This window comes from Nomascus leucogenys, chromosome 10 (assembly GCF_006542625.1).
Source record: "Nomascus leucogenys isolate Asia chromosome 10, Asia_NLE_v1, whole genome shotgun sequence".
Lineage (NCBI taxonomy): Eukaryota > Metazoa > Chordata > Mammalia > Primates > Hylobatidae > Nomascus > Nomascus leucogenys.
Genome location: NC_044390.1, coordinates 36812238 through 36838549, shown reverse-complemented (window position 1 = coordinate 36838549; position 26312 = coordinate 36812238). Strand labels below are relative to the sequence as shown.

General features: G+C 40.6%; 1 pseudogene; it reads left to right on the top strand.

The window, feature by feature from the left end:
* Window positions 1-20745: 20745 nt before the first annotated feature.
* LOC100587694 lies at window positions 20746-21919 on the top strand (annotated as a pseudogene).
* The last annotated feature ends 4393 nt before the right edge of the window (window positions 21920-26312 follow it).

The window sequence follows — 26312 nt, the reverse complement described above, 5'->3', positions numbered from 1 at the left end:
AGATTTACTCAGTTAGTAAAAGGTGGAGGTAGGTTGGAACTCAATCTGGCATCTGGGTCCATGTTTTCCAGGTGCTGCTTCCCTTATTGGGCCCCTGCAGGGTGCAGAATGGTCCTACTTTCTGCAAGGTGTTTGACGTCCCCATCTACCACACGCTAACTGCAAGATACCATCAGAATCCTGACAACCTAAGGACTGCCCCCACACTTCCAGACACCCATGGGAGTGGCGCCGACCACACTAAGAACCACAGTGTCTTGTGTTCATGCAATAATTCTGAGAAATTAGTTTCCTGGGATTTGTTTCTTTCTTCCAGTGTTTAACCAAATAATAAAAATCCTTTCACGTTTTACATGTTATTTTTCACTTCAGTAGAAGGCTATCACTATTGAGGGCCTGCTCTATGCAGACTAAAAGATAAGCTCCTTGCCTCTAGCCACTGACAATCTGGTTAGAGAAATAAGGCCTTAGTAGATGCAATAGCTAAGAAACAATTCAAGGCACTATAAAATTAAGTCCAGAAATGACCAAAAAGACCTAGATTTATATTCCGGCTTTGTGCCACTTACTAGTGTGAGCCCAGTGACATTCTGTAAGCCTCTCTTTCCCTACCTGTAAAACGGGGGTATCATTAAACAGTGCACATAAATTGCCACCACAGTACGTAAAGCATGAGGTATACTTAATAAATGTTAGCCATATCCACCAATCACCACCCTCTCTGAATCAGGAAGAAATAGGACAAAAATGGGATAGAGAGAGGATGTGCGTAAGAGAATAGACAGCATTCTGGGCAGGAGGCACGGCCAAGCAAAAGCATGGTGTCAGGAATGTGCATGCCTGTATCAGAAACTTGCATAACTCTCAGACTGGATGAAGTGAAGGGTTCCAGTCAAGGAGTTATGAGAAGTGAACACATTAAAGTAAAGATAAGTTTGCATTTCTTATGTGGACATAGAATCTCCTGGGGATTTTTGAATTTCTTCAGTATCATGACTTTCAAATACAGAAGAAATGCAAGCCTACACAAAAGAAAATGAAGGCGCCTTCCAGCCATTCTCCCAGGGCTTCCCACACCAATGAGCGTGGATGCATCTATTACCAATCAATGTCTTTAAGAAGCCTGAAGAAATAAATGCATGGCACTGCTGTGGGACATATTTTTAATTCTTATTTAAGTTCAAACCTGCCATCTAATTTATTTTCACTTTCAGTAAATACCTTTTAAGCTTCTCAGACTTGAGCTAAGTCACATAGCTGATAAATAAACAGGATAAATCTACAGGAATACACTTAGTTCTTCAATCTTATGAAGTCTGCAAAATTGTATAAAGTCAACAACTTCAGCACAAATGGACCTAAAATGGCCAAGAAGCTATTGCTACTACTGTGTTCAAATCGCTTTTGCTGGAGCATCCTTGTTTCTGCTGCTCATTAGGAAAAGTACTATCACACACAGCAGAAAAGAATAATTAGCAAATCAACTAATTAAGGCAGTATCGACACTCCTCTTGTCACCTAGTCACTTCTTTGTTGTAAATAAGCTTAGTTGCTTACATTAAAGTCATTAGCTCTTCATATGTAAATAATAATGCACTTGAATTTAAACATTAGGTATCTGAAAACAAACTTCAGTCCACTCTGATCTGGCCAGGATAGGGAAAACAAAGAGCATTATTGTCTTACTTAACCTGGTAAATTCAACACAATTGTATGAAGCTTCCGAATTCATTAATATCCAAATTCACCTTCCCTCCTGGACATTAGCCAGAATTCTATCTTTAGTTATAAGACACACTATACTAAACAAATACTACAGTAATTAAAGAAACCACCCATTTCCTTCCCCCTAAGTTCCAGGAAGCCATGTTATTTCTGCAAACCAATTTCTATTTGCTGACTATTCTCCAGGGCTTTTAAAAGCAAATAAAATGTACCGGAAGCTGTTTTCCAAATGACAACGAAGAACACATCTCCTACTCTCTCTTCTCCCCCAACAGGAAAAAACAAACAAACAAAAAAATGTGTGTGTTTGTGTGTATTTAAGGCATACACATTTAGGGTCTTGTTAAATCCTGGAAGATTGAAAGCTCCACAGTGTCCTGAAAGGAAATGTTTGAAGAAAGTTCTCAAGTCTCGAAAGTTAGCTGGATCCTTTGCAACACTCACCTCTCATTTTGGCTTCTATAATTATCCCCTTTAACCTAATGCTGTTTATTTTTATATCTCTTCCCATCTTTCCTCATACCACTTTGTTTACACCTGGTTAAAAAGAAAAGTTTATATTCACATATGTTCAGTTCTGTCTTCATTTTAACTTCTCAGTTTCCCCTGCCCCATTTACCCTAGTGGGTTTGTTTGTTGCTTGTTTTAACTTCTTTATCATTGTCATTCTTCGGTCTAAACAGGATGAACTATCGATATAATCCCCAGCAAACAACTTCTTAACCACTTCCCACTCCTGAACCTTTAGTTTTTATTAAAGCACAAAGATTTATGTCAACCAAGAGTCCCATATAGATCATTTCATCATGGGAGGCAGGGGGTTGGGAGAGGGGAGGAAATGAGACTTATTTTCTTCCTGTTTGGATCCAAGACAAATATCTTAGGTCACCCAAAAGGGAGCCGAGACAAGACAGAGCCCCACAGTAATTGCCCACACTCTAACCTTTCTCGTCTCCCTTCTTGTCCCTCACAAATACCTCCCAGCAGGCCAGATTATTTTGTTAGAGAAGCTCCAAGCTGCCTACAACCCTGTAACAGGATAAAAGCTCTAGCAAGGTTTATGCAATGGACACTTATTTCCCTCACATCTCCCCTTCCTGCTCCTCAGATGATGCCATTCACTTCCTGTCCAGGTCAGGTTCCTGTACCGGAAGGCCACCCCAGGGTGCACTTCCTGCCTTCTAGCTGGTTTCATTGTCTGTGCCCTTAAAGCCCAGTCTTCCCCACGGGCTCTGTGCTTTTCCACCCATCACATCATTCTGTTTACCTCTTGTTTGCTTTTTACTTTTTACTCCTTCCAAACTATCTCCTAGACCTGGAGTTCTCTCCCAGCTCTTTGCCTACACACCAATCTCACCTTTTCTTAAAACCACGTTTCTCCCAGCAGTCACTCAGTAACTAAAGCCAATCAGGATTTTTGATATCCTGTCAACTTTGGTTTGTTCTACCAACTTCATTGTGAAAATAACCACCACTTGCCACAGGATTCTGTCTTTTAAAGGCCTAGAACCACACACTTAACTAGGAATATTTGATATCTGAATTGTGCTGTTTATCAAACCAAAGCCGTCCTTTTGCTTTTGTGGGAGTTTTATTTGTTTTACACTGAGCAAGACTGTACCTACTGGCTACCTCCTCTGACCCCCTAGGTTAGATTACTTCCTATAGTTATTCTTTTACTCATAATCCACTTTACTTTTTGTTGTTGTATTTATGTATTTTGTTAGTGTACTATGTGTAATAAATAGTTTGTCTAATTTTCAGTTTAGATAAGTTTTTCCCCCACCAACCTATAAACGTGTGAACTTATGAGGGATGGGGGAGCCAGGTGTTTCCTTGTCAAGCTGTCTCCCTTTCCTTGTCTTCTGCCTTCATTATTGTTCTGTTGCCAGCACAAACACAGGCCTGGCACATATTAGTTGATCAATAAATATATATTAAATGATGTGTATTCTCACACTATTTAAAAACTGGATAAATAATAAACACATGTGTACATACATACCGAATGAATGATACCACCACCCTTCGCCCACCCCCAGTCTTCTCCTTTTAGCACCACATCTGGTCCTCACCTCCAACCATGGCAGCAGGCTGACCCTGCTAGCGCCAGAGAAGCATATGCCGTACCCCTTGTTGAGCACATGGATATCTTTGAGGTCCTTCCTGAAACGGTGTTCAGAGTACAATCACGGTGGTAAGCCTGGCTTTAGCTGAAACAATGCATCTTTCTTTAATATTCTTCATTTTTTTAAAAAACCCATTTATAGAAAAAACAGTTTCTTCTTTCTTTAATATTCTTCATTTTTTTAAAAAACCCATTTATAGAAAAAACAGTTTCTTCAATAAATGGTGCTGGGAAACTGGATATCCATATGCAGAAGAATGAAACCAGACCCCTATGTCACCATATACAAAAATCAAATGAAAATGGATTAAAGACTTAAATCTGAGACCTCAAGCTATGAAACTACTACAAGAAAACATCTGGGAAACTCTCCAGGACATTAATCTGGGCAACAATTTCTTGAGTAATACCTCACAAGCATAGGTGACCAAAGCGAAAATGGACAAATGGGATCACATCGAGTTAAAAAGCTTCTGCACAGCAAAGGAAACAATCAACAAAGTGAAAAGACAACACACAGAATGGGAGAAAATATCTGCAAACTACCCATCTGACAAGGGATTAATAACCAGAATACGTAAGGAGTTAAACAACTCTATGGGAAAATATCTAACACTCTGATTTTAAAATGGGCAAAAGGTTTGAATAGACATTTCTCAAAAGAAGACACACAAATGACAAACAGGTATAAGAAAAGTACTCAAAATCATTGATCTTCAGAGAAATGCAAATCAAAACCACAATGAGGTCAGGCGTGGTGGCTCACACCTGTAATCCCAGCACTTTGGGAGGCTGAGGTGGGCAGATCACTTGAGGTCAGGAATTCGAAACCAGCCTGTCCAACATGGTGAAACCCTGTCTCCACTAAAAATACAAACATTAGCTCAGCGTGGTGGTGCATGCCTGTAATCCCAGCTACTTGGGAGGCTCAGGCAGGAGAATCACTTGAACCTGAGAGGCAGAGGTTGCAGTGAGCCAAGATTGCATCACTGCACTCCAGCCTGGGTGACAGAGTGAGACTCTGTCTCAACAACAACAAAAAACTACAATGATATCATTTCACTCCAGTTAAAATGGCTTTTATCCAAACAACAGGCAGTAACAAATGCTGGCAAGAATGTGGAGAAAAGGGAACCCTCATACACTGTTGGTGGGAATGTAAATAAGTACAAATACTATGGAGATTTGGAGGTTCCTCAAAAAAACTAAAACTAAAGCTATTATATAATCCAGCAATCCCACTACTGGGCATATTCCCAAAAAGAAAGGAAGTCAGTATACCAAAGAGATACCTGCACTCCCATGTTTATTGCAGCACTATTCACAATAGCCAAGACTTGGAACCAACCTAAGTGTCCATCAACACATGAATGGATAAAGAAAATGTGGTACTTATGCACAACGGAATACTATTCAGCTGTAAAAAAAGAATGAGATCCTGTCATTTGCGACAACATGGATGGAACTGGAGATGATCATGATAAGTGAAATAAGCCAGGCACAGAAAGACAAACATCACAAGTTCTCACATGTGGGATCTAAAATAAAAACAATTGAACTCATAGAGATAGAAAGTAGAAGAATGGTCACCAGAGGCTGGGAAGGGTAGTTGGGGGGTGGGAGGGAAGGTGGGGGTGGTTAATGGGTACAAAAAGAAAATGAATAAGACCTACTATGTGACAGCACAATAGGGTGACTATAGTATATAATAATAATTTAATTGTACACTTTAAAATAACTAAAAGAGTATAATTGGATCATTTGTAACACAAAGGATAAATACTTGAAGAGACAGATACCCCATTTTCCATGAAGTGATCATTATAGTACTGCCTGCCTGTCTCAAAACATCTCATATGTCCTATAAATATATACACCTACTACGTACCCACAAAAATTAAAAATTAAAAAAAGACACCTTTGTATCTGCTCTCTACACCAGCATATTATATAATCTGATATCTCTGGGCTCTGTGGTGACTGATTTTGACATATATACAGGAAGTTCTTCTTCAAACATGAGTAGAAGTTGGTGAAAGATTAGTTTTTTGCTTTTACTTTGTAGATGTCATTAACGTGGGGTGTATTGCACAATAATAAATTATTCAGATTATAAATCTAGAGAAATCAGTTCATCATGATCAATACCTCTAAGTGAGTTGGTATGTGGGATTCCATTTTCATAATATAATTAGTTTTAAAATATTCAAATTAAGGGAAGTTATGATCACTGTGAAAAGTACTGAGTCTCCTGATTTCTAAGTAGGAGAATACTGCATTTTGGTCTTAATACTAACACATCTAAATTACATTATTTTCCCTTAGTTACAAATTTTTTTTTTTAGACAGAGTCTCCCTCTGTTTCTCAGGCTAGAGTGCAGTGGTGCGATCTTGGTTCACTGCAACCTCCACCTCCCAGGTTCAAGTGATTTTCTTGCCTCAGCCTCCTGAGTAGTTGGGATTACAGGCATATGCTACCACACCCGGCTAATTTTTGTATTTTTAATAGAGATGGGGTTTCACCATGTTGGCAAAGCTGGTCTCAAACTCCTGACCTCAAGTGATACACCCGCCTAGGCCTCCCAAAGTGCTGGAATTACAGGCGTGAGCCACTGCATCCAGCCCTTACTTAAATACAAATTTCTATAATTTATTTTCATCAAATCATATCTTACTGGTGTTACTAAAGCCCTGGCTATTGAAAAGTATTCAATGAATGATGGAAAGCCAGCGAAGGAGGCCATTTGCTGATGAATTTAAGCGATCCTATCACATTAAAATTTATTTTTTTAAAAATAAACTATAAATTGTCAGTTTTGAAAACTGTCACCTCTCAGCCACAAAGAACTTAACTGGTAACTTTTCTTTCTTATTAAAAACTCTAGATTATCATTCTATTCATATGTCCAACATAAACTATGTCATTTCCTTACACTAATTTTTGTGTTCTATACTCGCAAAGATAATATATTATCTCCTATTTTCAAATTCTTCTATGCTTGGAGAAGTGATGTTTACATGGCTCATTAAAAGTATACTCAATAGGCCAGGCGCGGTGGCTCATGCCTGTAATCACAGCAGTTTGGGAGGCCGAGGCAGGCGGATCACCTGAGGTCGGGAGTTCCAGACCAGCCTGACCAACATGGAGAAATCCCATCTCTACTAAAAAATACAAAATTAGCCAGGCATGGTGGCACATGCCTGTAATCCCAGCTACTAGGGAGGCTGAAGCAGGAGACTCACTTGAACCCAGGAGGCAGAGGTTGTGGTGAGCCAAGATTGCACCACTGCACTCCAGCCTGGGCAAGAAGAGCGAAACTCTGTCTCAAAAACAAAAAAAAAGTATACTCAATAAGGGCTGGGTGTGGAGGCCCATGCCTATAATCCCAGCACTTTAGGAGGCGAAGGAGGGAGGACTGCTTAAGACCAGGAGTTCAAGACCAGCCTGAGCAACATAGCAAGGCCCCCATCTTTATCGAAAAACAAAAACAAATACAATTTCTTAAGTATACTCTACGAATTCTTATTGTTTTAATGCAGGGCTTCTCAACCTCAACACTGGTGACACTTGGACCACATAATTTTTTGTTGTGGGGCCCGCCCTGTGCATTGTAGGATGTTTTCTGACAGCTTTGGCCTTTACCAACTAGCACCTTTCCATTTGTGACAACCAAAAATGTTTACAGACATTATCAAATGTCCTGTGGGGGTGGGGGACTAAATTGCCTCCAGTTGAGAATCACTGTTCTTTTGCTTTTTAGGCTTTTGTTGTTGTTTGTTTGTTTTTGAGGCAAGATCTCATTCTTGCCACCCAGGCTGGAATGCAGTGGCTCCATCATGGCTCACTGCAGCCTCAACCTCCTAGGCTCAAGCAATCCTCCCATCTTGGGCCTCCCCCACCTCCAGTAGCTGGGTAGCTGGGACTACAGGTACACACCACCACACCTGGTTAATTTTTAATTTTTTTTTTTTTGGTAGAGACGTGGTCTCAACTATGTTGCCCAGGCTGGTCTCAAACTCCTGGGCTCAAGCAATCCTCCTGCCTTGGCCTCCCAAAGTGCTGGGATTACAGGTATGAGCCACCATGCCTGGCCTCCACTGTTTTAATCTATTGTTTTCTTCCAAATAAGAAGACAATATTAAGTCATTATTTTTATTTTTCAAATATTATTGAAATATTTTCCAAATATTTTCCAAATATTATTGATTTGGAATAATATTTGCAATACTTAATTGAACATATATCTACTATGTGCCAAGCACTTCACATTTAGTAATTATCTCATTTAATCCTCACTACCAGGCTATGAGGTAGGTCATATCATCCCCATTTTCAGAAGAGGAAAGTGAGGATTGAGAGGCTAAGTAATTAGTAAGGATACAGCTAGGGAACAACCCCAGGTCCAACTGACACTAGCGCCCATTCTCTTGATCGCTACATCTACCCAGCTCAAAATCTCTAGTCAGAATTCCCAAGTTCTGGTCCCAACGACACCACTTGCATCTTGGGAAAATCATAAAACCTTCTTGAACCATAATTTTCTCATACCTAAAGTGATATCAATTATAATTTATATTTCAAAGCGTTGGGAGTATTTGATGAAAGAGCATGTAAGTGTGATCAGCTCATACTTAGTTATAAGGTATTGTTATTGTATAAATAAAAGTACATTAATTTTTGGATATATTTTTACTTCAGCAATTTAGCTATAAAAGAGAATACTGAATAATTTAAACAATACTCATAAAGCGTCGAAAATAATTGTCTTATCTCCCTGCTGTGCAGGAATGACAAATTTTAAAGAACCACATTATTAAATCTACAGAACGTTTTATAAAAATACTTAACTCCCACTCATGTTTCTTTTAATTCCTCTTCTTATAAAACAAACCCAGTGCATTTTTTTAAATTACTAGAACATAGATTTCTGACCACTCAATATTATGTCCATTTCCTTATGTGACTTTACAAAAACATAATTTTAAATGGTACTGTCTCCCTTGTCTACCCTAATTAAGCATATTGGCAGCAGAAAGTATTCACTTCGCTTTCTCGGACATGGAGTACAGGAATGTGTGCATTTTCCCCTCTGGAATGTGTTTTGCTCTCGTAACAGATGAAATACTTGTAAGATAAATTTTAAAATAAAAATAAATTATCAGTTTTTCTAAAGTGTGGCACAGATGTCGCGATAGCTCAAAGACAAACTCAGGGAGCCAACTTTGGCATTCCAACAGTCCTACTGACCTCCATCCAATATAAGGCTCTGTCCATAATTACAAGATAGAATTACGGCTGTAAATTCCCAAGATTCCTTTGGCGATGGAGGAGCCTTTAGTTCTCTGAATATGTCAGGTGTCTCCATCCCATGTCCATTTCTGTAATAGAACATCAAAGTATTAGCTCCAAGGGGACCATGAATTGTCTGTTTTGTTCACTGCTACCAGGATCTGGAACAAGTATCTAAGATTCGAACCAATTTGAGAGCACACATTAGGTGCCAGACACTTGTTCTACTCAAACTGTTGTTCGGTTTTGCAGCAGTAGGATTACATGGGGTGCCCATGTAAGAAGGGACCCCTTACTCACAGTATTTACCATGTCCTGGGTAACAGGCATATTCCTGGATGAATACCTTGGTCATCATAAAGTCAATCCGACATCAGCTGCTTCATCTTGGGTGTTCTACCTGGCCTTTGTAGAGAGAGTTGAACAGTCTCCCATCTTTGGGTAAATACACCTTACAGTGGCTTTTATCAAGACCACCAGAATGCCGGTTTTCTCAGGAATAACCTCCTGTGTGTCTGAATGATGTCTAGCCGTCTGCAATTGTTCCATAGTCAGCTGTGGGTCCTGTATTAACCAAACTTGCCCTTGCACTCTGCAGCATTTAAAACCAAAAAAACTGCCCCTAAATTTGTCACTCTCACAATCCATTTTAGTAAAGGTTTTTTGGGAAGCTGATGACAACTGATCCACAAAATGAGACAACTCCTTCACGCCATAACGTTGGCTTAAGTCATTTTTTGGTTTTGTCTTTCCCCCATGTGGTCTACCCTCTTGGTGACCAGAGGATTTAGAGTTACTTTCTCAGCATCAGTTTCCCCTTTAGGGTGGTTTTGAGGCTAGTAACTGAAGCTCTGACCAACCGAAATCTGAGCCTACTCCACCATCAAAGCCCGACCCAGCACTCACACTTTTACTTTCGTTTTAGCTATTACAAATAACAATAACCAAGAGATTGTAGATTTAGGATGCTTGTTATTATTTTGCATTGTCTTACAAATCTAATTGTCTTACAAATCTAATTGCCAACTCCTTGGAATTTAGGTCTATCACCATTTCAAAATTCCACTAGCAACTTTTACCTTTAGTCTTTTTTTCTTTTTTGAGATGGAGTTTCACTCTTGTTGCCCAGGCTGAAGTGCAGTGGCACAATCTCGGCTCACTGCAGCCTCCGTCTCCTGGGTTCAAGAGATTCTCCTGCCTCAGCCTCCCGAGTAGCTGGGATTACAGGCACACACCACCATGTCCAGCTAATTTTTGTATTTTTAGTAGAGACAGGGTTTTACCATGTTGACCAGGCTGGTCTCGAACTCTCGACCTCAGGTGATGTGCCCGCCTCGGCCTCCCAAAGTGCTGGGATTACAGGCGTGAGCCACCATGCCCGGCCTAACTTTTACCTTTAGTAACTGATCACAGCAAGACTGCAGTTTCATACCATGGGTGACTAGGTAGCCATCTAGGGATCAAAGTTTCCTCATTCCCGCTCTTTCATCCTTTCTCTTCCCAAACCAAATATTAGTAAGGGCAGTTCTAGAAAATCTCATGTTTTCAGACACCAAATGATTGGGGTTTCTTTCCACCAAAAACCAAATATGTGGTGTCTTTTCCAACAATTCAATTCAATTCTGACACTGACTCCTGGAGTTAGCACCAGACCCCACAGGTTAAGGGCTCAGTCCCATAAGATTGTCCTCCCTTCAGATGCCAGCTCTCAATGGGAATGCCCAGGCTACCCACATTTCTGCTAGACTGACCACAAATTCAGGGGTTCACCTGACCCCCCCACTCAGATTCAATAATTTGCTAAAATGACTCTCAGTACCCAGAAAAATGCTTTACTTATTGTTACCAGTTTATTATAAAAGGTACAACTCAGGAATAGCCAGCTGGAAGAGATGCATAGGGCAAGTTATGGGGCACGGGAAGGACGCAGAGATTCCATGCCCTCTCAGGATACGCTATCCTCCAAGCACCTCAACATGCTTACCAAACCCCATCATTAGAGGTTTCTATGGATATCTTACTACATAGGTGTGATTGCAGCCATTGGTGATTAACTCAATCATCAGCCTCTCTCCTTTCCCCGGAGGTTGGGAGGTAAGGCTAAAAAAGTTCCAGGCTTCTAAACAAGGCTTGGTCTTTCTGGGGACCAGCTCCCATCCTGAAACTATGGGCCTCCCAAAGTCACCTCATTAGAACAAAAGATGCTCTTATCACCCTTCTCAGTCAGGAAATTCCAGAGGTTTTAGGAGCTCACCAAATATCTTTCTTATTATACTACAGTGACTTAATAAATTATTAATGATCCCAGCTCGCTACAACCTCTGCCTCCCAGGTTCAAGCGATTCTACTGCCTCAGCCCCCCGAGTAGCTGGGACTATAGGCATGTGCCACCATGCCCGGCTAATTTTTGTATTTTTAGTAGAGACAGAGTTTCACCACATTGGCCAAGCTGGTCTTGAACTCCTGACCTCAAGGGATCCACCTGCCTCAGTCTCCCAAAATGCTGGGATTACAGGTTTGAGCCACCATGCCCAGCCTTGTAGTAACAATATTTAAAATCTAACTAAGAAAATTCATGTGGCTACCACCAAAACAAATAGAGGAATGCATTTCAGGCAGAAATTGATTTTCCCCCTTTTCCTGATTATTTGAGTAATACTGTCTTTTGACTTAAACCCCAATCTCTTGGTTTGTCAGTGTAGACCTGAGACTCGCTATACAACAAAGGAGATATAAAATGCGCATGTCCCTATTTTTATACATTTAAAGTTCTGGAAGTTGACTAAAACCTAGAGCATATACACTTGAAATTCTGTAAATTGACTAAAACCCAGAGCAGTGTAGTGCAATGATCAAGAGCATGTTATGCTGGCATCAAACTGCCAGAGGGCCTATCCTGGCTTAACTTTGTGCTTCAGTTTTCTCATCTGGCAAATGGGGATGATGACAGTAACAGTACTTCATCCTTGGGTTTTTAGTAATACATAAACAGCACTGAAAATAGTAGTAGACCCATAGTGTGTAGTTATTTACTAATTATCTATAATTAAGTTATTTGCCATGTCACCTAAAGATTTGCTATGTTTCCCCTGGTTGCTGCAGCAAAAACTTCTGATTTATAAGCATTAAAGGATCAATTCCCTTAACCCTGAACTGTGGGGAATTGGTGGGCTCTGCCTTCCAGCAGCACTCTGCAGATGAATTACTCTGCAACTCTCATAACTCTAGGGACATGCTCACCACATTTTTTTAAGATGATGGGAATTGATTTTTATCTTTAATTTTTGCTTACAAATAATTCATCTGTTATGAGAAAAATAACAAGCTCCAAAGGGAAAAATGCAGACACAAGTCTGTTCCCATTCTGCCTTGAGTCAAAGGATAAGAATTATCTACCAGCAATAAATGTAATGAGAAACAATCTGCAAGTTGTAATTGTAAGTTAGTCTATAAATTGAGTTCTAGCTCTGTCCACTGTGTTCTTCTAAAATCCAAGTTAAGGCCAGGCACGGTGGCTCACGCCTGTAATCCCAGGACTTTGGGAGGCCAAGGCAGGCGGATCACTTGAAGTCAGGAGTTAGACACCAGCCTGGCCAACATAGTGAAACCCTGTCTCTACTAAAAATACAAAAATTAGCTGAGCATGGTGGTGCTCGCCTCCCAGCTACTTGGAGGGCTGAGCTGGCAGAATTGCTTAAATCCAGGAGGCAGAGGCTGCAGTGAGTCAAGATCGTGCCACTGCACTCCAGCCTGAGCGACAGAGTGAGACTCCATCTCAATAAATAAATGAATAATAATAAAATTTCAAGTTAAATATAGTCTCATTACCTTGTCATATTAGTTGGGACTCTTTCTGATGCAGATGACTGAAATCCAACTAAAACTAGCTTAAGCAAAAATAAAAGGGGGAGGGAAGGAGGGTAAGTTACTGGCTCTTGCACATTGGAAGCCAAAGGGCATTCTGGCTTTGGCTGGGGTCTTGTCATCTGTTCTCTGTCGTCAAGCTCTGCTTCCCTCTGTTGAGCTGGCTTTGTTCTCCAAGAATGAGTATTTGTCTCTTATCAAAAGGAAGGATAACAAAGAAAAGGCATGTTGAGAAGCTCAAGGCAATGCTACTACAGTAGATAAAACCCTGAATTACACATGACTGCTAATGTATAAATGAGTTATAGACCCATATCCTGTCCTTAATAAAACCAAATTCTACCCATTATTCAGAGCCCAGGAAAATTGCTACCTCTGCCACGAAGCCTTCTCTAATAACCTCAGCCTCTTTGTGATGGCTACTTTATCAAAACACTGATGTGTTTATTTTCTACATGGTTTATTTTCCAAAATAGCACCCATTTCGTTGTATTATTAACTTTAAATGTATAAAAATATGAACAAGTACATTTTATATCTCTAAATAAATTCTTTTTTTACAACTGCCTTTATTTTTTCGTATTACTAAAGTTACACATACTTCAGGCTATACATGGCAGATTGAACACTCATATTTATTGTACCATTTTCCCAATCTCCCCTACCCTCTGCCCAAATTATGGTAAAAGACTTTGTTAAAGGTATAGTACGCACAAGGACAAAGAAGAAGCAAAAACAAGAAAATATCAGAAGCTGAAGTGTCAGTGATAACTGATTTAGCAAAGCCAAGGAAGCTGAAACAGCTTTGGGAGGAGCTTAGAAGATGGCTGGCCTGTGCTATAGAACTCCAGAAAGACTCGAGAATGAGAGATCCCAGATAGCTCTAGAAAGCAGAGGCTTATTTGAGTGCCCATGTAAGAGCAGTTTGTCCACCAGCCAGAACTCTTTGCTACCCAATGGAGAGAAGTAACTGCCCTTCCTCAGCCCAGCAGAAAACAAAGTTTCCTCCTTGAGGAGGTGAAACAGGGAGATCCAGGCATCAAGATCACCAGGCCTAGTTGGGGTCAAGGGCATACTACCAAGATCAAGGACACCAGGCTCAGCTGGGTTTGGGGAGTGGTCATTACATACTAATCCGTGCAACTCCAAATCTAACAACAGCAAAATGACATTACAACTTACATTTATTGAACATTCATTGTGTACTAGCCACTGTGCTAAGCATTTTCAATACAGTACCTCACAATTAATTCTCAAATAAATCTGATGAGGTAAGTACTAGTTTCTTGCCACTTTAAAAGGTAAGTAAATCAAGTCTTTCACAGTTAAGAAATTGGCCAAAGAACCCACAACTAATCAGTGGCAAAGCCCAGCTTTGGACCCTGAATCACTATACTATATCACTCCCATTTATCAATTAATTTGTTCATTTATTCATTCAACAAACATTTTCTATGTGGCAGATACTGCTTCATTAAGGTTTATAAAGATGAATATAATATATGAGTTTCTATCCCCAAGAAGCTCTCAATATGAAGAGGCAACAAATTAATAAACGAATGTCACTGGTAGATTGAATAAGTAGGTCTCCAAACTAGGGTTGGGGTTTGGCAGATAGAAACTCTAGTCTTTCTCTCTGCTAGCTGTCTAATCCCACTCTGTGAACTTCCCTACGTGGAAAGTCGACGAAATCTTGGGCAGCTTCCATAAACTCTTTTGAATACTCTTGGTACAAAGTCCTTGTATCTGTTAGTCACAAGAACAGTAAGGTTTCAGTTCACTTTAATAATTTAATTGTCACTCAAAGTTAAGTTTCTCAGCTCCCTGACTTGGGCTGCCTCAGGCTGGAGAGAAGGCAATGGGAAAGAAGGGCCATGGCCAGTTTCTCCTCTATATCCTTCCCCTGTGCGTCTCCTCTCCTCTGTTCCCCACAACCCACCACACTCTTGCTCTTTCAGGGCTGGAGCTGGGAAAGACAGAGAGAAACAGCAAGAGGTTTCTTCCTGTCAAGCACTCTTGCGAGCGTTGGTGCTCTCTGGCTTCAGAGGATGTTGGAGCTGACCCTTCCTATCATGGGTGCTTTTGTGGGATCCACAGAGGTACGCCCACTGAAGTCTTCTCAAAAGCCCCTTGATGTGGGCAATGCCTGTCTTCTAGCTTCTCATTCCTCTCTGTGGCCCTAGTCATCCACATTCATACCTCCTCTACTGAAGTCACAGCTCCCTGTCTTCTGGCTGTCCTCTTGGGCAGGGTCCAAAAATAGCTCCAGGCTGTTCTGTGTTGGTGCGTCCATGTCTGGTCAATGAGAAACATTCATGCAGTCTTGCTAGCTTTTATGAATGAAAGTGCAGCTTATTCCCAGTGAAGGTCTGTCTCCCTCTGCTCTGCCATCAGACAGGTGGCTCCAGCCCCAGCCTCTTTACCTCAATATTCTCAGGCACAGAACTGAAGCCCTCACACCCCATGAGACTTCTGTTTTTCTCTTGAATGGTCCTGCTGAAGCCCTCTTGCTTGACTCAAGGAGAGAGGAAAGTCTCTCCCTCCAGTCCCTCATTGTGGATAGAGGGAGAGAAACAAACTACCTATAGTCGATGCTCTTGGAAGAAATCATCCCTCTCCCTGTGACTCTTCAACTCTTTTATGTCCCAGAAGTAGATAATGATCTCACAAAACAGGTCTTCGAATCCCAGCCCTTGTGGTCTAGCATTTCATGCTGGAATTATGGTAGTATATAGAACCCATAATTTCAGTCTCAAACTTCAGGGTCTTAGTAGCAATGGAGGCATAAAAAGAAGGTTCCATTTTGACAAATAATGATAAAGCGTTTTGACAAGTGATGGTATAGAGATCCTTTATGCAGAGAGAGACCTCATTCCTTTCCTGAAAGAATTAGAGAGGATTTCTCAGAAGTGATATATGAACTGCTTTTTAGGCAGAAGGTATATTCTATGCAAAAGCGTAAAGATATTTACATGGTGTGCTCCATGAAGGGTGCAGTATGATGAGAATATAGGGGATGTGTGTGCTGGATAATAGGGGGAGATGAGCCTCAAAGGCCAGATTACAGAGGTCTCATATGCCATGCTAAAGAGTTTGGCCTTTACTGAGCACAAAAGGGAGCCACTGAAGGGATTGGTGCCAGAGAGGTCTGTCCTGTTCAAATCACCTGGGTGGCCATGTGCAAGCTGAACTGGAGGGAGCAGAGGCAGGACAGTAGAAGAGTTAGGAAGAGACTGTAATGGAGACATGGGGGCAGAGGTAGCTCTCAGGCCTCCTTCTGGTTTATTTGCATATATTTTGACTTCTAAAGCATTATGCTTATGAAGACAACCACATGTTTTTGCTTAATTTTCTGCTGAGGTCATATCCTATTTTTAGAAATGTATTCTGTGCAAAAAATATATATGTAACAAGCTTAGAGTAATGGTTTCAAATGCAGGGCCATATAGCTCCAGAGAAATAGAAAACCTTTGGGGTCTTGTTTCTAATTGTATTCACACTTATCAAGAAGTCACTTGAGAGTTATTTTACAAGGCAAAAAAAGCAGATAAGTCTGCCACACAGCAACAACTTTCCAGACAAACAGAATTCCATGTAAGCATTAACATGTGAATTGCACTCACTCATTCTTTGCTTCCATGTCTTGTTTTTTGACACATTATTTGAAAACAGTCTCATCCCTGATGCCAGTTGTTTTTCCCAGAAAACTACCATGCACACAGATGTATATTATTTTCATTGAAATATGCATCTTACTGTCTCCTGAAAAAAACCCTTAAAAACTCTGAGGGAAAATATTGGTTAAACTATGTAAATCCAGCCTAGGCTATCCAATCTGGTTCCTTTTTTTTTTTTTGAGACGGAGTTTTGCTCTTGTCACCCAGGCTGGAGTGCAGTGGAGCTATCATGGCTCACTGCAACCTCTGCCTCCTGGGTTCAAGCAATTCTCCTGCCTCAGCCTCCCAAGTAGCTGGGATTACAGGTGTTCACCACCACATCTGGCTAATTTTTGTATTTTTAGTAGAGACGGGGGTTTCACCATGTTGGCCAGACTCGTTTCAAACTCCTGACCTCAGGTGATCCACCCACCTTAGTCTCCCAAAGTGCTTGGATTACAGGCAGAGCCACTGCGCCCAGTCAATCTGGTTCTCTTTAAACAATTACTCAATATGTTCCACAATTCAAGACCAAGGGGCTCATTTCCTCATTACTGTTTCACCCTTTTATTTCTTTATCTGGCTATATTATCAGCCTTTACCCAACATTATGATAATCTTATTTATGTTTTCAATGGGATTATGAGAGTTTTCTTAATTAAACATGAAGCAAATTCCAATCCTCATATTTCACTAGAAAACACAGAGGCTGGCCAGGCACAGTGACTCATGCCTGTAATCCCAGCACTTTGGGAGGCCAAGGCAGGCAGATCTTTGAAATCAAAAGTTCGAGACAAGCCTGGCCAACATAGTGAAATTCTATCTCTGCTAAAAATACAAAAATTAGCTGGACATGGTGGTGGGCACCTGTAATCCCAGCTACTCTGGAGGATGAGCCAGGAGAATCGCTTGAACCCAGGAGGTGGAGGTTGCAGTGAGCCGAGATCGTGCCACTGCTCTCCAGCCTAGGTGACAGTGAGACTCAGTCTCAAAAAAAAGAAAAGAAAAGAAAAGAAAAGAAAAGAAAAGAAAGAAAGAAAGAAAGAAAACACAGAGGCTTACTGGATAACAGTTTCTAAATATCCTTCCTCTTACCAGACATGATTGTAGATCAGTTTCACTCACAAACCTAGTAGTCATATGAGGAGAAGACCCCAGAGAACATGACCCAAGTCTGCTACCATTCTGTAGCAAGTTCTCACAACTAGGCTTAGGTGCAGTTTCCCTAACACCCACGCTTCACAGGGGCTCCTTGAAGGCCAAGTTATGTTCCCTTTGCCTCAGCATCTCCTGAGCCCCACATGAGACCTGGAACACAGTAGGCCTTCAATAAATGCTGATTGAATTGTTTTACTGAATTTTATGCAGGGTCAGCCAGGCCTCTTAGAAATCTTGTCCCAGATGTTTTGAAGATCTTTTTGTGGAGTTTGCTCACAATCAGCAATTGTTTTATTGCTTCTACAATAAAAATTAAATCAAGGAAGAATCACTCACAGAAGGAAGCAGAGCCTGAGGGATTTAAGGCCATTTCATGTCCTTTCCTAGCTCTGGTTTGGTCTTCTACTGAGCAACTATGCCTTTAGCTTTAAATAAAGAAAAAGAGAAGGAAAGAAAAAGATTAGAAATATTGGGTGAGCTTTTCAGAAGAGGAAAGAAACACCATCATTGTCATAAACAACAAGAAACATTTCTTGAGCCTACTAATTTGGGTGCAACTATGGAATCACTTGAATCACTTCGAAGGCCTCCACTTTGAAGAGGGCAACCTACAAAGAGCAAAAGGAACATAACTTCAAACTTGCTTAGACTTGACTTTTTTAAAAAGAGACTTGAACTGTCTAAATCATCTTCCAATACTCCATTTTTAATTTAAAAGCAGAATAAATTGTTATTCGTTAATGTGTTAAAAACATTCATCTTAATGTGTATTAGTTTTAGGAAAAATTTATGATAGAGTAGGATGTAATTTTATGTTTTTACATACATTTACATAATTCCACATATCTTTGTATAACCAATGTGTGCTTATGACTTTTATATAGGACTTGGGGTGTGATTTTACTATTTTAAATCGTTTTAGAGGACTATAGTTGCAGGTTCGTCTTTTTGACATGTTATTGATCATGACTATATTTTATTTGATACTGAGTCTTTGGTCAGCCTTCAGTTTTAATTACAACATTGTCACTACAGGAGAAAATGTTCCATTTTACAAAGACATGATTTCAAAGAACACAATGTGGCCAAAAGAGGGAACTAACTATAAGATGTACTTAAGGCAAGGCTACAGTCACAGTGATGACAGGAAATGTCTTAGGAAGAAGGGGACTAGCTAACAGATTGTAAGATGGGTAATCTTGCAATTTTCCATCTTTCTGGGGAAATAGGCCTCAATCTCTTATTTGAAGGAAAAGAAATAAAGATGAGAAGACATGCTGTAGGTGGCTGCAGTTATTGTTACTTAACATCTGTTGAACAGAACGCATTGTATTGCATAGGCCTGCACTCTCCTCTACTTACTCCAGTTACTCCAACCAGGTAACAGAGCACTCAACAGCATGGAGAGTGAATGCATTTGTTTTTCTTTATAACGTAGCATATAATTATAGCTTGCCTACCATGACCCAGGCACCATCCTGGGGTGTGGTATATAAGGACAAATGTAACTTGGTCTTTGTTCTTGAAGGGTTCACAAGTCTAGTAACGGAGAGACAAGTGGATGGTGCAGTAAGTCCTATAATGGAGACAATATTGGAGCACAAAGAAGCGGGTACTAAGTCTATGTTTGTGGGCACGAAGAAGGCTCCCTTCAAAAAACTATGAAAAGATGAAGACATCCAAAAGAAGGCTCAGCTGATCCTTTCTTGGTCTGCCAAGGGCAGCAGCCTCTCCCAAGCAGGGGCAGCCTCAGCCCATCCTACTACCGCATGGAAGGGGAGCAAGAAGAGCCTTCCTCCTAAAGACAGTGATCCATAGACAGGGCTCCCAACCACTGTTTCTTCCACAAAGCCCCCAGCACAATAGGCAACTGGACATCCTGGTTGTTCTGCTGGTGACAAACTTGTCATAGAGCTTCTCTGAAACTAAGCCAGAGAAGGCAATGAGCTTTTTCTAGAACTTAGAGGATACAGCTTGAGTATATGTGATGTTTGGAGAAATGACATTTGCCCCATTCACATCTTCAGAAAATGAAGTAGGCGTGCAGGGGAGAGTCCCTTCTAACACCCCATCAGCGTCTCGGCCTCTCCAATTCTCCCCCAATGACCCACCCACAGGAGTTCTATCTCTCTGCTATTATTCTTTTGTTGTTTTTTTTTTTCAGACAGAGTCTTGCTCTGTCGCCCAGGCTGGTGCAGTGGTGTGATCTCAGTTCACTGCAACCTCCGCCTCCCAGGTTCAAGTGATTCTCATGCCTCAGCCTCCCAAGTAGCTGGGACTACAGGCTTGTGCCACCACACCTGGCTAATTTTTTGTATTTTTAATAGAGACAGAGTTTCACCATGTTGGCCAGGCTGGTCTTCTACTCCTGACCTCAGGTGATCTGCCTGCCTGGGCCTCCCAAAGTGCTGGGATTACAGGTGTGAGCCACCGTGCCTGACCTATTCTTTAAATCTGTCTTCTGCGAAGATCAAGACATTTCAAACTTAAATGGGAACAATATCTTTGTTCTCTGACTCTACTTCCCCTTGGGAACTGGAGACCTACCTCTAGCTGGCCAAATTTGGGATGCAGCACTAGGGGAAGGGAGGAGGTGCAAGGGTCCACAGGATAAAAGGAGACTATGCTTTTTAAGAATCTGTTAATATTTCACTCTTCTTACACATACTGCTTTGATTGTCTATCTATCAGATGAGTTAGTTGCACAGACAAGAATTGCAATTGAAAAAACTCTTAAGAACATGATTGAAAATTGAAAATTGGGGTGGGAGAGGGGTGAGGGATGAGAAATTACTTAATGGGTACAATTTACACTATTTAGGTGATGGCTACACTAAAAACCGAGACTTCACTATGACACAATATAGCCATGTAAAGAAGCTGCACTTATACGCACTAAATCTATCATTAAAAAAAGGAAGCAGCTTCTCATCATGGCGGACCCTAGAGGTAAGGTGCTTCAGGACTACCACAAGAAGCTGCTTGAGCACAAGGAGATCGACGGCCGTCTTAACGAGTTAAGGGAACAATTAAAAGAACTTACCAAGCAGTGTGAAAAGCCTGAAAATGATCTGAAGGCCCTACAAAGTGTTGGGCAGATTGTGGGTGAAGTGCTTAAACAGTTAACTGAAGCAAAATTCATTGTTAAAGATACAAATGGACCAAGATATGTTGTGGGTTGTCGTCGACAGCTTGACAAAAGTAAGCTGAAGCCAGGAACAGGAGTTGCTTTGGATATGACTACACTAACTATCGAGATATTTGCCAAGAGAGGTGGATCCACTGGTTTATAACATGTCTCATGAGGACCCCTGGAATGTTTCTTATTCTGAGATTGGAGGGCTATCAGAACAGATCTGGGAATTAAGAGAGGTGATAGAATTACCTCTTACAAACACATTTATTTCAGTGGGTAGGAATAATGCCTCCAAAATGCTGTTTGTTACACGGACCACCAGGTATGGGAAAAACACTCTTGGCACGAGCTGTTGCTAGCCAGTTGGACTACAGTTTCTTAAAGGTTGTATCTAGTTCTATTGTAGACAAGTACATTGGTGAAAGTGCTTGTTTGATCAGAGAAATGTTTAATTATCCCAGGGACCATCAACCATGCATCATTTTTATGGATGAAATAGATGCTATTGGTGGTTGTCCGTTTTCTGAGAGTACTTCAGCTGACAGAGAGATTCAGAGTACTTTAATGGAGTTACTGAATCAAATGGATGGATTTGATACTCTGCACAGAGTTAAGATGATCATGACTACAAACGACCAGATACACTGGATCCTGCTTTGCTGTATCCGGGAAGATTAGATAGAAAAATACATATTGATTTGCCATATGAACAAGCAAGATTAGACCTACTGAAAATCCATGCAGGTCCCATTACAAAGCGTGGTAAGAGAGATTAGGAAGCAATTGTGAAGCTTTCAGATGGCTTTAATGGAGTAGACCTGAGAAATGTTTGTACTGCAGCAGGCATGTTCGCAATTAGTGCTGATCATGATTTTGTAGTACAGGAAGACTTCATGAAAGCAGTCAGAAAAGTGGCTGATTCTAACAAGCTAGAGTCTAAATTGGACTACAAACCTGTGTAATTTACTCTAAGATTTTTGATAGCTGCATGACAGATATTGGCTTAATGTGAAAATAATGTATGTATTGGCAATGATGTCATTAAAAGTATACGAATAAAAATATCTATGAATAACATCATAAAAATTAGTAATTCAACTTTTAAGATTGATACAGAAGAAATGTGTATGTTTGTTAATGTTGCACTTATTGCAGCAAGTTACAAAGGAAGAGTGTGTTGAAGCTTTTCGTATTTGCTGTGTGAGCATTTTCTAAAACACTGAAAGTGGTTTGAGATAGTGGTATAAGAAAGCATTTCTTATGACTTATTTTGTATCATTTGTTTTCCTCATCTAAAAAGTTGAATAAAATCGGTTTGATTCAGTTCTCCAAAAAAAAAAAGGAAGCATACTTACATTTGCCTTTTACAGCTCCATAGGTAAAGCGATGTAATACGAACCAATGGAGATAAAAACATGTTCTAATAACACGTTCTCAAGATTTGCTTACAAAGATGTTTCTCTGTCAAACACTTCCGTTCTTGAAAGAAAACAGCTTATAATGCATCTTAAAGAAACTATGCTTACATTTGCCTTTTATTGCTTGATATCTCATCTTGTACCAATAAGTACCAATGAAAAAAGAAACATGCTCTAATACAAGCTTGTCCAACCCACGGCTGGCACATGCGGCCCAGGACAGCTTTGAATGCGGCCCAACGCAAGTTCGTAAATTTTCTGAAAACATTATGAGATTTTTTTGTGCAATTGTTTTCTTTTGTAGCTCATCAGCTATCGTCAATGTTCGTGTATTTTATGTGTGGTCCAAGACGATTCTTCTTCTTCCAATGTGACCCCGGGAAGCCAAAAGATTGGACACTCATACAATATATTCTCAAGGTTTGCTTACAAAAATGTTGCTCTGTGAAACACTCCCATACACTGAAACAAAACAGCTTGCGATGCATTTTTTAAAAATTAAAAATTGAAAAATCAGGCCCACACTTGAGATAAGTCATGAGTTAAATAATCTTTCTTTTTTCTTTTTTTTTTTTTTTTTTTGAGACAGAGTCTCTGTCTGTCACCCAAGGTATACTGCAGTGACACTATCTGCACTCACTGCAATCTCTGCCTCCCAGGTTCAAATGATTCACATGCTTCAGCCTCCCAAGTAGCTGGGACTATGGATGCACACCATCACACCCGGCTAATTTTTTGTTGTTGTTGTATATTTTTTAGAGATGGAGTTTTGCCATGTTGGCCAGGCTGGTCTCGAACTCTGGCGTCAAGTGATCTGCCCACCTTGACCTCCCAAAGTGCTGGGATTACAGGTGTGAGCCACCACATCCCGCCGAGTTAAATAATCTCTCTTTGTGTGACTTAGGAAACTTAATACCAATTGCCACTGAAAAAAAAAGTATTCTGAAGGCCAAACTGTATTTATATGCATTGTGTAGATGATTCTGTTAATATGCATATCCTGATATAAGTCTGATTTGTGAATTTATAAATGCATGTACTTATAACTTGCATATCTGTGGTATTAAGAGTTGTGGAACTTTGTTTTTATCCCTTGCTTATATTCCCAGGAATATATAATCCCTTTGCTTTCTAGTCAGTTAAGCAAATTTCCCTAACCTAAACTAATTCAACCTAATTTTCTCTTCTGGGAGTAACTGGCCTATCTTCTGCAGATTTTTTTTTCTTTTTTTTTTTAATAATAGAGACAAGGTCTCACTATGTTGCCCAGACTGGTCTTGAACTCCTGGGCTCAAGTGATCCTCTAGCTCCAGCCTCCCAAAGTGCTGGGATTATAGGCCTGAGCCACTGCACCTGGCCCAGATTTTTCAATGATAAGAAAAAACTCTCTTTTTTTATTTGTGCTTTTTCACAATGATCCTGTTCCACTTTGGAAGCAGTTCTCCAATATATACATCAGTATTTATGGTAGCTGCCGCCACACAACCACCAAAACAGCTTTCTAAGAAACTACACTTCTTTATTGGTTCCATCTAATTCCTCAAGTTCTAAATGGTAGGTTGTAGTGCTCCAAGATTCAGTCCTGTGATCGCTTTTTTATCTACTTCTCTATTTATCTAGGTGATCTCATTTCACCCCAAGACTTGAAAGATCTCAAATGTATAACTCCAACCCTGACCTCTACCCTGAACACTTCGTACTCATATCTAGCTGCCTATTTGATTTTCCTACTTGGACATAAACTTAAAATATATAAAATAGAACTCCTGATTCCCTACCCCCACACACAAACATACACACACACGCATATACACAAAACATGTGCCTCCCACAGTATACCTCATCTGAATAAAAGGTAACTCTGTTCACCCAGTGTATCCAATTTCTCAGGCTGAAAACTGGGAGTTATCATTGGCTTTTCTCTTTCTCTCTTATCCAGTCTATATCCAGGATCCAACCACATTTTGCCCTTACCTCCACCATCGTCCTGATCCAGGCCACCATCATCTCTCACCTGGATTATTACAACAGCTGTCTAACTGGCCTCCCTGCCTCCACCATGCCTCTCACCACAAAGCAGTCTGAGTAAGTTCTTTTTTTTTTTTTTTTTTTTTTTTTTTCCGAGACGGAGTCTTTCTCTGTCCCCCAGGCTGGAGTGCAGTGGCGCGATCTCGGCTCACTGCAAGCTCCGCCTCCCGGGTTCACGCCATTCTCCTGCCTCAGCCTCCCGAGTAGCTGGGACTACAGGCGCCCGCCAACACGCCCGGCTAATTTTTTGTATTTTTAGTAGAGACGGGGTTTCACCGTGTTAGCCAGGATGGTCTCGATCTCCTGACCTCGTGATCTGCCCGCCTCGGCCTCCCAAAGTGCTGGGATTACAGGCTTGAGCCACCGCGCCCGGCCAAGTCTGAGTAAGTTCTTAAAATATTCAGTTGGATCAGGCCAGTTCTTTGCTCGTAATACTATAATGGCTTCCTATGTCACACAGGATAAAACTCAAAGTCCTGGCCATAATTTACAAGACTATACATCATCTGTCTCTCTTTGATCATGACGCTCTTGCCTTATCTCTTACCTCATCTCCCCCAATCCCTTCCACTCTCACTTTGATCCAAGTACACTGGCATAACCTTAAACATGGCAAGTAGCTTCCCCAAGACCTTTGCTCTTGCTGTCCTCTGCCTGGGCTGTTCTTCCCTGAGATGACCTCTGCTTCGTTCAAATTTCTGCCCAAATGTCACCTTATCAGGAATATACCTAACCATCTTATTTTAAAAGAGCAAGTCCGCTGCCCACTCCTCCTTTATTCCCTTTCCCCAGTTTCATTTTTCTGCATATCCCTTGCCACCTGTCATATACATTTTTGTATTCATCGACTGTCTTTCCATACTTCTCAATACACTCTAAGAAAGCAGGGACTTGAGGTGTTTTATTTTACCCTATCCACAGCAACTAGAATAGAGATTGGCACAAGTATTTTAAAGCATTCGTTGAATAAATAAATGAATGGATTTTAGAGACCTCAAAACATTATGTTCCCAATGGGCTGGCCACATGGTTGCTGGCTATGCCAGAGCACATTCCGCTGGAATTGCCTTGCTTCAGTCAAAAGAACAAATGATGTCTGGGCATCATGTTGAGTATTGAAAATACATCTGGAAACATTATCCTACCCTGGTACCCAACGCTGGAGTGCCTCACCTGGACTCCTACATGTAGTGTTAGCTCTTACATCTCAAGAAAGTTCCAAATAAAAGCAAGTATAAAGGTCCAGAAAATGGAAAGGACTGCCAGAATAAAGAGCAGGACATTTCAGGCTGGAGTGACAGGAGATGAAGAATATGATCAAACTCTAGAAAATCAAAATGCTGTGATCAAGTCCAAGGTGAACTTCTATACCAAATCCAGGATCAAAAAAAAAAAAAAAAAATGGATAGGAACCCTTTAAAACTTGAAAGGTTGTGTGGTGGATGGAAAATGCATGGCCTATAAGATAGGCACAATTGAGTCTAAACCCAAGATCTGGCTGCATGCATGACCTTGGACAAGCTACCAAGCCACCACGAACTAGTACCTGTATGTAAGACTCTGATAATGTACCTACATCACAAGTTTGTTATGAAGACAGTGTACATACAAAGCACACAGCAAACATTTTTTCTCTTTCTGTGGTGAGAAAAATATTGGGATAAATAAAAGGAAGTTCTAAAGCAGAAGGCAAGCTTAGGAAAGTTTTGTTATAGGATGGGGAAAGAATCAGGTGAATTAATAGAGGCAGAAAATATATATTATCTTATATTCTTTCTGCATTTTACAATCTTCAAACTGTTTTCACTGATGTAATCTCCTTTGACCTTCACAAACTATCTTGTGAAGTAAGAAAGGTAAGTAAAATGAAACCCATTTTACAGATGAGGAAACTGAGGATGGGGATTTT